This window comes from Aedes albopictus, chromosome 1 (genome assembly GCF_035046485.1).
Source record: "Aedes albopictus strain Foshan chromosome 1, AalbF5, whole genome shotgun sequence".
Taxonomy (NCBI): Eukaryota; Metazoa; Arthropoda; class Insecta; order Diptera; family Culicidae; genus Aedes; species Aedes albopictus.
The window spans coordinates 51,935,100-51,947,549 of NC_085136.1; the positions used below are offsets into that span (position 1 = coordinate 51,935,100).

Consider the following 12,450-nt stretch of genomic DNA (forward strand, 5'->3'; position numbering starts at 1 on the left):
GCAAAGCAATAAATTAGTGCCAGTGCCAATCATTCAGAAAAGTTTATAAGTTTTTAGTGACAACGCCGATCGCGTCGATTACCGGCACGCTGTCGCGACAAGTGAGACGGGGTTGAAACATCCACCAAAGCTGGAAGACTTCCAGCCGAAAAAACTCCGGCGGAATCCTAGGCAGAACAGTTTTCCGCTGCGGGGGCAGCCTTTGAGTCACACAATACGGGTGCTTTGGGTTGATTACAAGTAAGTACGTTGAAATACTATAGTGAAACAAAGTGTTCTCGTGAAATTAACACAAGCTGTGGCTGCTGCGCTCGATTTCCGAGTGATTTAATTGAATGAGAATTTCTCCCCGGCCCCGCTGTCGCCGAAGTTCAAATGAAGTTCACTTTTGGTACGGTTAATATTTATCCGAACTTTGAGTAGTAAGTTCAAAACAAGTTCAAAACAAGTCCGAAACAAGTTCAGAACGGAACATTTCAAGTTGTTGGAATATGTCCAAATAAACTACATTTGAGATTTTAAAGGCACGAAAAAGTTCAACATGAGTTCGGTTAATATTTGATTAAACTTGGTTTTAAAGTTCAACATAAGTTCTTTCTGAACCTTTTTTCGACTTTAATGTCGTTTTGAAGAGCTGTCAAAAGCTTGTACATGTACTTCCAAGTTCATAACTAATACACAAGGAACTTTTTGGAGATTTAAGTTCAACGAAACTTGAATCGAACCAAACTTGAACTTCTGAGTTCGTTCTTCAAGTGCGGTATCCGAACTTTTGGTTGCTTGGGGAGCTTTCACTGAAAAAATATTTGGTAGGCTTAATAGTAGTCACCATTGTGCACAACCACTACCAAATATTTTTTCGAAAAATGTATTCCACTTCGATAAATTTGCCTTTAGATGCTATTCGCCATACAATATTTTTGCGATTTACTTTTAGCGATTTTTCGCGCATAGAAGCTAGCACCACATTGGTCGATGCGGAGAGTAGGAAAACAGCCGATGTAGTTAATTCATTCAACAGAATTATATTTTCAATTTTACCATGGACTCGATTTTCAATTAAAAAAAGTTTCTGTTGGCAACCGGATTCGAACCAAGAACCTTGACATCACCAGGCTCGCACGCTACCACTCGGATTATAATCGTCGATTATAATTATCGATTAATACTACAATCATTCTCGGAATGGCATGAATAGTGTAACGAATAGTACATTGGAACCTCATGAATGCACATTTTATTTTCCGTATCGGGCCCCACGTCTGGGAACTTAGATACGAAAAACAAAATGGAACATTACAAATGCACAAAACACAAACATGCAACACATAACATAAATTGTGCCCAGTTACCCAAATAGATAACGTAGTCCACTCCCAGGATGACGAGGTTTCATTTTTGTTCTTGGTCCATCAGTCAATCCTGTAATCGATTTTTTTCTGGCAATTCGCCTTTTAGTTCGCAGCATCTGTTGCGGCATTCATTGCTTGTTTTGGTCTAGGAATTTCTAATCCTAAGGGGGCATCCCGATCTGAGCAACAACACAAGACCGTCTACAATTTGATGTCCGTGTTAGGGGACGGCTTGTGTGTTTTGCACTGGATCACTCCTAAAATGTTTGGAACACTACAAATGCACATTAAAATTCAGGGACAGATGTACAAACCTAAGCATAACATACAAAATAAACTGACAAAGTGTTCACAATAATTTACAAACGTAACAATAGCTGTCCACTTCACCCCAATTTGCCCTGATTTTTGTCATGTAATGAATAAATGAATTTTCCTTATTGGCATTGGTACTGAAACCTATGTTATCAAAAAGGCATATATACACACTAAGATTCAGATGTTTCAGCTCAGTAATTTTTTCACTGAGTTCAGTATTTTTTTCATCTTTTTACTGAGTTTTCAACAGCAGATTTATCTCGGTACACTCGGTAATCGTATTTACCGTTCACCAGTAACGATATTTACCGTGCATCAGTAACTTTTGACTGTTTATTAGCTGATCTCGGTAACTCATTAACGGAATATCCGCAAAAGAAATAACCGAGCCAACCGAGTTAAATCTGCTGTTGAGAACTCAGTAAAAAGGTGGGAAAAATACCGAGCTGATCTTAGTGTGAATTTCAGTTTTTGATGGGGAATTAAGGGCATAATAAGCATATATATATATATATATATATATATATATATATATATATATATATATATATATATATATATATATATATATATTGAGGCGACAACAAATCAGGGCAAATTGGGGTAAAACGGACAGTTATTTGTACCCTCCCGTGAATGATTCTAAACCTCGTCGATAAACCGTATCTGTATATATAAAAAATACTAGGACTTCATGTATTGCAACCAGTGATATTACAAAACAATAGAAAAAATGTTATCATCCAGCAGTTTTAAGGGCAAGTAGGGCAAAATCGGGAAAATATCTTTCATTTATGCGCATGCGCTAAAAGCTAGCTTCCAATTGCAACTAAAACTAATTTCAACGTTCCATTACAGTGTCTGTTTCTTATAAATACATTTTAAATCTCATTTTTCTATGATAATAGGGCAAATTGGACAACTCCCGAAGATGATTCTGAACAGATCTAGCGCTTTTTGTTTATGCAAAAAAAAAAAGAAATTCAAACTTTAAAAATCCATTCATAATCATGTAAAATTTGCAATTTCCAGCAGTTGTTGGGGCATATGGGGCAAAATAAGCATTTAAAAGGATCTTTCATATATGTTTATGATTTCTATTAACCTCTTATTACACCTGCAGCTATTTTGAATGATTTACAGTCGCGTTAACTGTTTGAAAGTACATTTTGATTCTCTTTTTGTATGAAAAAAGGGCAAAATAGGGCAAAATGAACCACTTCCTGTACCGTGCGGTGAATGAATTTAGCACCAATCGATTTCTCATGACTGGTCAACTTCACGTACCGAAACCAGCGACGTTAAAAGATCCGTTTATTGGTCGATTTTTCCCACTGTGCACCCGTATGCTAAAGACACGAAATCTGATGATTGTTGCTGTTGATGAGCAATACTTTTAAAGCGCGTTTGACAGGTCTCCTGCTCGATTGGAATAACATTGACAGCAAATTTGGAATTCCAATTTGAACATTTCGTGTTTTTGCATATAGTGTCTTTAGTCAGCACTTGAAATAAACGCATGCATTCTTACGTGATTATCTTTGAAACAAACTGGGTTTTTACGTGTCGCAAAAAATCGGGCATCAACACCGCCGATAATATGGATTGGATAAAATGTTGAACTTCCAAGAAAGCTGATTTTTACTGCGCAAAACATAGCCAGTAAGTGGCTTTGTTGTTAAGTCAGATAAGATATCCAGCCTAAAGAAAGAATAAGCCCAGAAAGAGAGTGGAGCAAAGAGTATTATGTGGTATTATCATTTGCTTGCCACATGATACGAATGCAAAATTGTTGATGGAGCGTCCATAATGTACGTAACATTTCAGGGGGAAGGGGGAAGTCTGGGATCGACCAACCGAATGCTACGTCATTTATAGACGCTCCCTAATTGGCAAATACAAATCTTACTGAACTAACTATAGAAGTGGTTGTGGAACACCGAGCAGAAAAGCGTGCTCTGCCCCACTCGGAACGTAATGCCAACGAAAAAAAAAAGGAAGATAGATAAGATAAGATACCTAAGTTAATAAGTATTGATAACTTGACTTCGATAATTTGACAAATGATTGTGACAGTTTTGTGAAGACTGTTGCAAAGAACGTTTGTTTGGTGCAAGACAGTGAAAAACCTGGCGGAGAATTCAGCTAACTGGAATTCGGACTCTACATAGATTAGCGTTGAAACTACGCAGTACGGCAGTACCTATTACATGTAAGTCGGGGAAAACATTGTCCGTCCCAAAGTTGTCATTCAGATCCTGAAGATCTTCATCCTGTTGTCATTCATATTTCTCTGTGGTAAAGCATTGCAACGGTTGTTTTGAAATAACTGGGAATGTGGCCATTACGCGGCGCTGTCAAATTTCGAATCGGGGTACAAATTTGCCGTTGTTTTACCTTTTGGCGCTAGTGTCACCAAGTGTGCACCCTAGTATAGTTCCACCAAGAGAATGTGTTAGTTTTACTTGGAAAACACTAATTGAATTCTTGTTCAACTTGTTTCTTATTGAAAATAATGAAACTAATTATCAATGGGTTGTTCAAATTTTGTTGCTGGGTCAGTAAAATAATCATACACATCTTGTTATTTAAGCAAAAACAGCTTAGAATCTAAGTAGCAAAATTTAAAGGTGCACTAGTGAAATATTTTTTCAGAAAGCGCCATCATGCACACCAAATTTTTACTGCTGGAAATCAACAAATTTTTGCTGATTTTTTGTGTGCTGCAAGTTCAGCAATTCTTCCAGCAAAACAAAATTTGCTGAATCACATTCCCAGTTATTTCAAAACAACCGTTGCAATGCTTTACACAACTGCACTACATGAGCTTGGACGTCTGTTCTCTGTGCCTCAATTAGGGATTTTATCCGCAATTGTAAAACTTTTTCTCGAAAATCCCTGGGCTTGACTTATATCTTCCAGGAAGCTTTGATTTTGGACATGTGGTATCAATATCAGCATCAACATTGTTTTTTTTTCGAATGAGTCTAATCAGTTTCGTACCTTTAAATTCCGCCCTATGTTGCTTATACTTAGACAGATACACGTATTTCGACTACCACTTGTAATCCTCCTCAGTGTCAGTTATCCCACGAGTGGATTCGAAGAGGGTATTCTGCTTAGAGGGTTCGAAAAGTCGATACAAGATCAACATTGTTGTTACTTCGTAAAATGGCTCATAAACGCATGCATTCTTACGTGATTATCTTTGAAAGTAACTGGACTTTTACGTGTCGCAAAAAATCGGGCATCAACAGCGCCGCTAATATGGATTGGATAAAATGTTGAAATTCCAAGAAAACTGATTTCTACTGCGCAAAACATAGCCAGTAAGTGGCTTTGTTGTTAAGCCAGATAAGCTATCCAGCCTAAAAGAAAGATAGTGGGGCAAAGAGAATTATCGTGTGCTTGCCACATGCAGAACACCGAGTAGAAAAGCGTGCTCTGCCCGCTTTTCTCGTAACGTAATGCCAACGGAAAAGAAAAGAAGATAGATAAGATAAGATACCTAAGCTAATAAGTATTGATAACTTGACTTCGATAATTTGGCAAGTGCTTTTGACAGTTTTGTGAAGACAGTTGCAAAGAACGTTTGTTTGGTGCAAGTCAGAGAAAAATCTGGTGGAGAATTCAGCTGACTGGAATTCGGACTCTACATAGATTAGCGTCGAAACTAAACAGTACCTATTACATGTAAGTCGAGGAAAACATTGTCCATACCAGAGTTGTGATACAGATCCTGAAGACCTTCATTCTGTTGCCATTCATACACTGAACGGATGCTTGCGGTGAAAATTACTACAGTCAGGTTTTTTTTTTACGCGGGGGATACGTACCGCGTAAAAATACAACTCAGTTCAAAATTCAAAAAAACCGCGTAAAAAAAGTCTCACCATTTCTCGACGAATCATGCAAAAATAAGACGATGAAATTTTTTTTGTATGGAGTTTTCATTTACGCGGCCGCGTAAATGAAAACCGCGTTAAAAAGACCTGACTGTATTCTGATGGTCAATTTAAATACACAACGCCATTAACTTTGTGCAGACTGAGTTTCGTTTCAATGGACTACCCGCTTGGCGCACACCCACAGTTGATCAGCAGGAGTAAATCCATTTGATTTTGTATGGTGAAAAGCATCTAAATTTGAATTACTTGAAATGGAGAGCTTTTACTGAAAAAATATTTGGTAGGCTTAATAGTAGTCACCATTGTGCACAACCACTACCAAATATTTTTTCGAATAATGTATTCCACTTCGATAAATTTGCCCTTAGATGCTATTCGCCATACAATATTTTTGCGATTTACTTTTAGCGATTTTTCGCGCATAGAAGCTAGCGCCACATTGGTCGATGCGGAGAGTAGGAAAACAGCCGATGTAGTGAATTCATTCAACAGAATTATGTTTTCAATTTTACCATGGACTCGATTTTCAATTGAAAAAAGTTTCTGTTGGCAACCGGATTCGAACCAAGAACCTTGACATCACCAGGCTCGCACGCTACCACTCGGATTATCGATTAATACTACACTCAGCGAAAAAAACTAGCGAAATTCATCGAAAAACCTTATGAAAATTTGCTATAACTAATTCTTATGGATGACATAAGAATACCTTATGAAAATTGATCGTGTTTGCAATGACAAATTTCATAAGATAGACTTATGAAAAGAACAAAAAAATCTTAAAATGATGCAGACTAGATTCGATCCATGAACGTCGGGATCACCGAACCCGTGTTTTATCCACACGGCTACCGACGCTTGAGAATACCATGTTGCTTAACACGAATAAAAGCCAAGCTGTGAGACGATTTTACGTCATATAGTGACCTTATGAAATTCATCCGAATCATTATGAATTATTTAAAAGCCGTTTCATAAGTTGGCCCTTATGAAAATCTTAAGGTTATTTGGCTGAGTGTACAATCATTCTCGGAATGGCATAAATAGTGTAACGAATAGTACATTGGAACCTCATAAATGCACATTTTATTTTCCGTATCGGGCCCCATGTCTGGGAACTTAGATACGAAAAACAAAATGGAACATTATAAATGCACAAAACACAAACATGCAACACATAACATAAATTGTGCCCAGTTACCCAAATAGATAACGTAGTCCACTCCCAGGATGACGAGGTTTCATTTTTGTTCTTGGTCCATCAGTCAATCCTGTAATCGATTTTTTTCTGGCAATTCGCCTTTTAGTTCGCAGCATCTGTTGCGGCATTCATTGCTTGTTTTGGTCTAGGAATTTCTAATCCTAAGGGGGCATCCCGATCTGAGCAACAACACAAGACCGTCTACAATTTGATGTCCGTGTTAGGGGACGGCTTGTGTGTTTTGCACTGGATCACTCCTAAAATGTTTGGAACACTACAAATGCACATTAAAATTCAGGGACAGATGTACAAACCTAAGCATAACATACAAAATAAACTGACAAAGTGTTCACAACAATTTACAAACGTAACAATAGCTGTCCATTTCACCCCAATTTGCCCTGATTTTTGTCATGTAAAGAATAAATGAATTTTCCTTATTAGCATTGGTACTGAAACCACAGAGAACAGACGTTTAAGCTCAAACAAAAATACGTCGAAATCGTGTGTAAAGGATTTAAGTGTACCTCAACGCCACCAACGGAGACTGCCCCACATATAAAGTTGATTTGACTCCACGATGGCAGTGTACATCGTTAAAATACACTAGCCCACAAAGCGACACGAGCGCCAAACGGCCAAAAACGGCGAGCACTGGAAACAAAAATGACAACACAACCATGTAAGTGATGGGACGCTGGCGCCACGCAACGGGAGCATAACTACATACTTTGAAATGACCGTTACAAAGTTTAACACAAGGCAGAAAGCGAAGATAGACGTCTGTTCTCTGTGCAATAATTTAGTTGTTTTCAACAACCAACGCCGGTTCTAACTAACATAGTTTGTTGTTGTGTTTCTGAGCTTGCGGGTAAAAAAAACAAAACATTGGTTGAAATAACAAACGTGATGGTTGTTTCGTATGACAGCTTCAGAAACAACCGCCGCGATCAGTTGTTTCAAACCAAAAATATGCGTTTGAATATACCGTAAACTAGTTTGTTCTGAACCAACGTGTCGTTTGAATTAACTAAAAAAAGTTGTTTTTTTTTTGTTGTTCATTGCTCCTATTTGTCTTTTTCTTTGTTTTCAATAAAAAAATTTGTTAAAAAGCATGATACTAGTTTTATTTATTTCGCTACTAACAACATTCAAATTCGTTTGAAAATAGCAATTTTATGCATGTTAGCACAGAGAACAGACGTCCAAGCACAGAGAACAGACGAACATGCTCGAACAAAATTGCTTGAAAATCTTGTGTAAAGAAAAAACAAGCTCAGTAGCGACATCGACGGTGACTTTCCCACTCAAAAACTAGTTTCGACACCATGATGGCGCATTCTGAAGAAATATTTCACTAGCGCACCTTTAAATTTTCCTACTCAGATTCTGAGCTGTATTTGCTTAAATAACAAGATGTTTATGATTATTTCACTAATCCAGCAACAAAATTTGAGCAACCCATTGATAATTAGTTTCATTATTTTCAATAAGAAACAAGTTGAACAAGAATTCAATTAATGTTTTCCAAGTAAAACCAACACATTCTCTAGGTGGAACTATACTAGGGTGGACACTTGGTGACACTAGCGCCAAAAGGTAAAACAACGGCAAATTTGTACCCCGATTCGAAATTTGACAGCGCCGCGTAATGGCCACATTCCCAGTTATTTCAAAACAACCGTTGCAATGCTTTACACAACTGCACTACATGAGCTTGGACGTCTGTTCTCTGTGGTCCAAGCTCATGTAGTGCAGTTGTGTAAAGCATTGCAACAGTTGTTTTGAAATAACTGGGAATGTGGCCATTACGCGGCGCTGTCACATTTCGAATTGGGGTACAAATTTGCCGTTGTTTTACCTTTTGGCGCTAGTGTCACCAAGTGTGCACCCTAGTATAGTTCCACAAAGAGAATGTGTTGGTTTTACTTGGAAAACAATAATTGAATTCTTGTTCAACTTGTTTCTCATTAAAAATAATGAAACTAATTATCAATGGGTTGCTCAAATTTTGTTGCTGGATTAGTGAAATAATCATAAACATCTTGTTATTTAAGCAAATACAGCTCAGAATCTGAGCAGGAAAATTTAAAGGTGCGCTAGTGAAATATTTCTTCAGAATGCGCCATCATGGTGTCGAAACTAGTTTTTGAGTGGGAAAGTCACCGTCGATGTCGCTACTGAGCTTGTTTTTTCTTTACACAAGATTTTCAAGCAATTTTGTTCGAGCATGTTCGTCTGTTCTCTGTGATTCTTATGTGAATTCGAAGTTCAACAAAAAAAAAAAATAAACCAATCAGCTCCAGCTGCGATCCACGAGGCGATTTAATTATGTTCTGCAAAATGGTCGTACGAACCGGATACTCCTGATCAAAATCAAACAAACTAATAATCTGGTTTGTTTTGAACTGGAATTCCAGTTGAATTTTCTCTAACCAACATGTTGGTTTGATTTAACATGGACAGTTTGTTGAAACAAATCATGGATTTTGTTGTAAACAACAAACATTTTAGTTTGCGTTACTGGACTGTATATTACTAACCAATATTAGAAACAACAAATAAGCAAGGTTATTTGAACTGCCAATTTTAGATTGAAAGCAACAAATGTTGAATTTGAGATAACAAATCCATCAGTTTAAAAATCACCAAAAAAGTTTGTTATTTCAAACCAGCTTGATTTTTCTCTGTGTACCGTATTACCCCGCTTATACGACACCGACTGTTGTCGTATAACCGGGGTAAACTTTTAATTCGACAAACTGGTCACCATTATAGATAGTAGAGTAAACATAGATCCGCGGACATCGCTGAGTGAAATGTTTCAAGCGTGTGAATCGTATTTTTTAAGAGTGCGATGGTTGAATATGACGTCATGCGCTCCATTGGTGTTGTTGGAATCATGACGTCATGCTCGTTTGGATACAGATTTTGACAGTTGGTTTGGATACAACGGATTCATCATCACGGATCTATGTTTACTCTACTATCTATAGTCACCATACACCACCATACTCATTGATATTTGGCAACTCTATTTTTGTTTTTGTTTTGATTTCCGGATTTGTTACGAAACATAATTTCAACGAATATTGCGGTGGTGCGAATGAAAAGCTCGTTCTTTCCACGATTGTTGCCATCCTCAGTTCATTCCGGTTGGTCTCCAGGCGGTTTGGGTGTCGAATAGCACCAACTCAGAACTTCCGGAATTAGCGACTGCAAGAGGAGCTGCTGCGGGTGCGAGTATAAGCGCAATATCAAACTGTTTTGCATTTACAGTGTACATCGCTGTGACAATTGAACACTTTTTAATTCGACATGTGTCGAATAAGCGGGGTACGAATTAAAAAGTGTCGTATTAAAACGTGTCCAACCAGCGGGGTATTTTGCACTGTTTATTTATTTATTTATTTGCCCAACGTTTCGACACGGTGTTTGTGTCCATGCTTTTTTCTGCGTGAACGCCCCTCGCCCACCCAAAATTATACACGCAGAAAAAAGCATGGTAAAATCAAAAATGTTTCAGGTAAACTCAAATATTGCGCTTAGCAAGAAAAATTTTAGTTTCACAGTTTTACCGATCTGTCAGTCAGTTGTGCGCAAGGGTGAATCTCACATCATGGGCAGTATCCATATTTGCATTACTTAAAACATACCCAACCGGTATCGACCACGTGCGATCAGTACAAGACTGCTTGCAACAAATAATGGCACAACCAATCGAATCAGCAACAATTCCAGAAAATATTGTTTTATTTCCGTTACATTAAAACAATCTTGTAAGGGAGCACAATAAGATATCTTACCTTTCCACGCAAATTATCAACAACAACAATCAGCCGGTGGGCGAGCGTCGATGTTTGTTTTGGTCGCAGACAATGGAAACGTGCTGCGTGCAGAGATGGAAACACTCTCATCGTGAATCAACTCGCGAGTGTTAAAGCAACAAACGGTTTACTCACGGTGCCGAGAGTAAGCCGTGTGAGAGTTTATTCGCACCCGCTTGCTTCACGAGTATGAAGCAAAACAAAAACAAAAACACTCATGAATTTTTATTCGCTAAGAACAAGTGGAGATGCGGGAATTGCATTTTAGAGCAATTTTAATAGCAAAACAAGTAATTATCCATCAGATAATAGTGTTTTGTGCTTTATTGTTCCTGAAAAGTTAATCTGTCGGCCGTGTAAATTCGTTTTTTCACAAAATTGAAAAATGTTCAGAGCTGCTTCGCGAATCAATCACGAGTGCGACCAGCTTCGTTAGCTCGCGAGTGAAGGAAGTGCGAATATATTCTGGCTTCTGTTGTTCACGAGTAGGATAGCTTTGTGTTTGTGTCTACTCAGCTGCATTCCTCACTGTTTTCCATCACTGGTTGCGTGTAGCTTTGGCGCGCAACGACGTTGTCTGCTTTCTTGCTCCTGATTGGCTGCGTGCAACTGAAGTGGAGCTGCGCGTAACTGCCCGGCGCGCAAATTGCGCAACGAAAGAAAAACTATACAAAATATTCGCAATAAATTGTCAATTTGTTCTGGCAACAAAAATAAAACTGTTTGGAGCAAAACGAACGTCACAATTAAAGCAAATTCAATCTATTTTTGAAACAAACATGCATCTTCTGACAGGTTATGTTAGAATCAAATGTAAACATTTTTTTTGTGGCCCTACGGAAATATTTGTTTTCCAATTAAATTTACAAAGTCATTTCCTTCTCTAGGGAAAACCCACTACTTGCGTGGCACTTTCAATGCCAACATCATGTAGAAAACATACGCTCCCGAAATCAATGGGATTTCGTGGAAACTTTTGGTGAAACTTCTTTTGCAGGAGGAAATCTTGTTTGGTGCTGCAGCTGGAACTTCAGAGTTTTGTTTATGTTCTCGACAGCGGAACGGGGGGCTCTTCAATGGGTATTGTAGAAATCAATATGTAGTTGAGTTAGTTTTAAAAATTAATATTTTTGTTTTAAACATTTTATCAGTGTACCGAATAAACATGAATATTTTTGTTTCAAACGAACGAAATTCGTCTCCGTGCACGCTAAGAAAATGTTACTCTAAAATGAGTAAGATTCACACAAAACTGAGCTAAACTGGAACAGCTCAAAAAATGAGTAAATTGCATTTCCAGCGATAGCGCTGGCCCAAGTGCAAAAATCCAACTGGTTTAAGCCGTATAATATTCTTCGCATCATCAAGAATATTATACGGCTTAAACTGATGAGATTTTCGCACTTGGGCCAGCGCTATCGCTGGGAAAAAAATTTACTCAATTTTGAGTTGTCCCACTTTAGCTCGAAAATGAGTGAATTTTCTGACCGTGTGTATGTGGTTTATAAACTGTCACCGATGATATTACACCCTTTCGATCTGTACGGTATATGCACCCTCGTTAAATTCGAATCGTTAATTTTAAATCGAATTTCTGGTAGCCTTATTTGCTGTTTTGCGTTAACTTAGCGTTCTGCATCACTGTGTACCCGAGCTAGATAGTGTTTTAACTCTGAATAGTTTGTACAATGTGCAAGTTAGAGAAGGTCAAACTGTCAAACTCAGATGCTCAGATTTAAAACGATCAAACCAACGCAGGGTCGATACACTGTATATCCCTTTCGGGACGGAGCAAAAATAAGTGAAATTTCCATGGGATGAGCTTCTTTCAACTCGTAGACTTT

At 38.0% G+C, this 12,450-nt stretch overlaps 1 protein-coding gene across 4 annotated transcripts in view; it reads left to right on the forward strand.

Moving 5' to 3' along the window:
- Window positions 1–12,450, forward strand: part of LOC109403823 (uncharacterized) — a 70,699-nt gene that overhangs the window by 25,973 nt on the left and 32,276 nt on the right. Inside the window, exon 1 of one of the 4 annotated variants that reach the window (XM_062844514.1) lies at window positions 2,971–3,882. The exons of 2 other annotated variants lie outside the window; for them this stretch is intronic. The gene's annotated coding sequence lies outside the window, so the exon portion shown is untranslated. One more of the 4 variants, XM_062844512.1, reaches the window with a different exon arrangement.